This window comes from Gavialis gangeticus, unplaced genomic scaffold (assembly GCF_001723915.1).
Source record: "Gavialis gangeticus isolate Ggan-Ray unplaced genomic scaffold, GavGan_comp1, whole genome shotgun sequence".
NCBI classification, from domain to species: domain Eukaryota; kingdom Metazoa; phylum Chordata; order Crocodylia; family Gavialidae; genus Gavialis; species Gavialis gangeticus.
In genome coordinates, this window is record NW_017729032.1 from 190,725,262 (window position 1) to 190,728,630 (window position 3,369).

Genomic DNA, 3,369 nt, shown 5'->3' on the forward strand with positions numbered 1-3,369 from the left:
ATTTTGTGAATTATGTTTGCACACCGAACAGTGGTAACATTGTATAAACAGCTGGCAGCACCTTTGAAAGGATCTCAAGGGACTCCAGGCTGCTTTCGCACCTTGGTTGACAATCACTGTTCTAAAAAAATTAATAATAGGTAACTGAGATGGTCACCTGGAAAGCATATAGAGACCACCAGAGCAGTTTTATTGAACACCAAATAGCCACTAGGTGGTAGTAGTCTTTGGTTGCTATAATATTGAACCGCATTTGAATAAACCTTGTAAAAGTGAAAGATGCTATATAATTTTAGCAATCTTCTGAGCTACCTACTCTTCCATTCATTTCATTACAAATATTAATTATTAAAAAAAGTTTTCATTGACTGAACAAGTCCCTTTCCACAATACACTTTTACTAAAAGATCTGTTGAGAAGTAGGTAGGACCTCCACCTGATTTCAAAGGACACATTGCCTCAAAATATATACACATCATAGAATAGTATATGCTGCATTATTAATTAATCCAATATTGATCAAATTTAACAGCATTAAAAGCAACACTTAGAACAAGCTATTTTGCTCAGTAGCGTAAGTAGGGTTGGGCGAAAGGGGCACCAGCTTGCGGTACCAAGTTAAGAAGGGAAGATCGGCAGCTGAATAATGATTATGATCTATGATCCACAGCAATCAATTAAAGGACTCCCACTGACTTCAGGAATTATCCTGTGAAGTCTGCACTCCTGTGGCATTGTTCTTGAAGTTGCTGCACATGGTGCAGGATACCCTGCTTCTGCAGCTTCAAGAGTAAAGCCAGGGCAGTAGAGAACACATTGATGGTGGTAGCAGCAGCAACTGTCAGGGACTGTTTTGGACTTCCCAAAGCATAGGTAAGATTCCTGAACGTCTCTCTCAGAATCACACTTACATTCCCCCCAGCCCACAGGGGGACACAAACATGCTTGTTACACCTCTAATTTTGCTCCTTTTGGAAACCCTCATTCTCTAAAGCAGGGTGTCAATGGAATAATATCCTCACAGTATGACAGAGCCATGGAGATGACTGAAGTTCTTTGTTTCCCATACAGAAGAGATGCAACTACCACCTGAAAGCTCCACTGAATGTAATATATCAAAATGCACACAGGTTCCTCATCATCAAGAGCCAGTTAGGGTCTTTCCCTCATCCCCTTAACCATACTGTTTTTGGTATTTTATATATTTGGTATATATTACACTGAAGATGTTAATACACATTCTGCACATCCTTGCTTGCCCTCTGTCGAATGCTGGATCTCTCAAACAGAGGATAAGATTAAGTGAGGACTCAGCATGGTGCTTAGGGAGGTTAGCACATATATACACCTACACAGTATTAGTTGTAAATAAGAAAAAAAAATAACCTACATTTAGACATGGAGTATTTTATGTACCTGCCTACTCTCAACCTCTATAGTCTCAAGAACAGTACTGCTTTTCTCTGTCTAACTGTAGCCACTATAATAAATATATCAGATACTAAATGTTTTGCTCCACACTCTCTGCATTCCACAAAAAATTCTTTTTCCTTCCTCTAGACAGTCTTTCAGCCAACTGATATCTGTCTAGGCTGTTATGCATCTCCCGTCACTATGGTATCTGAACACCTCACAGACATTAATGAATTTTTATCCTCAATTGCTCCCACATGAGTTAGAAAAAAATGTTATCCCGCATTATACAGAAGAGGGATGAAAACAGAGTGATTCAGTGACTTGCATTGTCACAAGGAATCTGTATCAGATCCAGGAGCTGAACCAAGATGTCTTGAGTACTTGTCCAAAACTTTAACCAGGGGACCGATTTTCCTTCCAGTATTTCCTCAGCTTTGCTACAAGGGATTCTAGAGCTCTCAGCATTCCAGCTGTACATTGTGACTCACTGATCAGACTTCAGATGTCTGCTAAATGTTGTTTTTCAGCTTGATTCTCTTTGGTAATGACTTTTCTTTCATGTCCATCTTACCTATCTATAAAAATGATCAGCCATCACAGTAGTATCTAATCACCTAGTTAACTAGGATTATTGATTTCCAGCCCCTCAGAATGACTTTTCACTACTAGTTGTTGCATTCCAGTCACTTCAAGATCGCCTTTTTTTTCAAATCCATTAGAACGTGTGACATTCTGCACCAGGAGATTAAGCTTCAAGCTAATTTTACCACAACTCCCATGATCCTTGCAGCCTACAATTCCCATACTGCCCATCATTAACCTTTTATCATAATACTTAATAAACTCCAATACTTCTGTGCATGCTCATCTACTCAGGAAAATTGATGGTGAGGGAATTAATCATTTCTCATGCTCTTCTACACACTTTAACACAAAGAACCTGGAATATGCACATCCCATCATAATCTCATGTTTATTATGCATCCATGCATGCTTAGATATTATTTAATGCGTATTGCTTACAGAGATATAAAGCTTTATATCTATATCTCTATAACATTCATTAAATAATGCATAAGCATGGCAAGGATGTATAAGCAACATAAGATTAAGTTGGGACATGCATTGTGTGTGTGTGTGTGCACGCGCACGCACACACTCAGCCTCAATTTCTTTAAAAAAGTAATGGAATTCCTCTGCTTATTTTACTCCTCCTCCACACACTCCCTCACCCACCTACTAAATACCAGGCATCACTTTGTTTTTAACTCTGGCTTTATGTATCTCTTTAATGGGTGAATGAATTGGCATGGATAGTATGTGCTGTGTGTGTGTGTGCATCGAGGAGGGGGGTCAGAATTTTACCAAGTTCGATTTTAGAGAGAATTTGTTTAACACTATAAGCATCTGCAAACGACTATTTATTTTGTGAAGTAATTAACATTTCTAATTAGCTGCACCTTGCAGCTGCTGTTAGTCTTAATTGGCAATAATGCAGTTACATTTTGCTACAGCGCTTCAAAATGGGGGGGGGGGGAATAAAAAGAGAAGAAAAAAAGGGGGGGGGAAGAAAGAAACCTGAAGGGAAGGAAATAAAACTGTTCCCACACAGTTCTGAGAGTTGGCACAAAGAAGATCCCATGGCAACAGCGAGGCCCACAGTTTGCCTTATAAAAAAATCCAAGAATAGATAATGCATCATCTCTTTTAAAACAACACTTTACTTCCGAAACTGGAGGAAAAAAAAATGCACTGATCGCTATGTAACTTGTACGCAAAGCATCCTTCCCGGGTTTGTCTCCCTTCTGCCTCCACTCCCTGGAAGGAAGAACAGAAAATCATGTGGTAGCACGAGACCGTGCATTTTATTTACTGGACACAAAGTCACTGTCTGCAAGGATAGACCCCTACTAGTTAGGACTTTTTCCAAAGCCCGTCTCTGAAGGTCCCTCC

The 3,369-nt window shown here is 39.5% G+C and overlaps 1 long non-coding RNA gene across 1 annotated transcript in view; it reads right to left on the minus strand.

Annotated features, from left to right (window-relative positions):
* Window positions 1–2,820: 2,820 nt before the first annotated feature.
* LOC109302797 overlaps window positions 2,821–3,369 on the minus strand; it is a 6,237-nt gene continuing 5,688 nt past the window's right edge. Inside the window, exon 2 of the long non-coding RNA XR_002098938.1 lies at window positions 2,821–3,234. This is a non-coding gene — a long non-coding RNA (uncharacterized LOC109302797). The remainder of the gene's footprint in view (window positions 3,235–3,369) is intronic.